Below are 589 nucleotides of genomic sequence, written 5' to 3'. Positions count from 1 at the left end.
AATATGTTCCCCATAGTCCTCAATGTAGTACAATGCACTCCTCATAGCATAAAGCACCACGTAGTTCTTCATATAGTATGATGCATTCCCATAGTCTTTGATACAGTGTAAAGCAGGTACCATACAGTACATATAGTATATTGCACCCCATAGTCATCAATAGAGTATAATGCAGCCACCCCACAGAGTATAATGCAGTCACCCAACAGAGTATAATGCAGCCACCTCATAGAGTAAAATGCAGCCCCCATAGAATATAATGCAACCCACCTCCTAGAATATAATGCAGCTCCATATAGTATAATATAGCCCCCAATAAAATATGATTCAGACCCCATTGAAAATAATGCAGCCCCCATTGAATATAAAACAACCCCATATAGAACATAAAGCAGTCCTCCCATAAAGTATAATGCACCCCCCTAGAATATAATGCAGCCCCCTTCATCAATTATAATGTAGCCCCCTCATAGAGTATAATTGATCATCCCCATAGAATATGAGGCCTACAGTTTTATGGCCATCAGTTCTCACTCATGATATGTATTTATGCAGAGCTTTTCAGCAGCTGCACTGCCCAACACAGAGC

This window comes from Ranitomeya imitator, chromosome 1 (assembly GCF_032444005.1).
Source record: "Ranitomeya imitator isolate aRanImi1 chromosome 1, aRanImi1.pri, whole genome shotgun sequence".
In the NCBI taxonomy this organism is placed as follows: domain Eukaryota; kingdom Metazoa; phylum Chordata; class Amphibia; order Anura; family Dendrobatidae; genus Ranitomeya; species Ranitomeya imitator.
The sequence above is the reverse complement of the archived record's forward strand: the minus strand, read 5'-3'. Positions refer to the sequence as shown.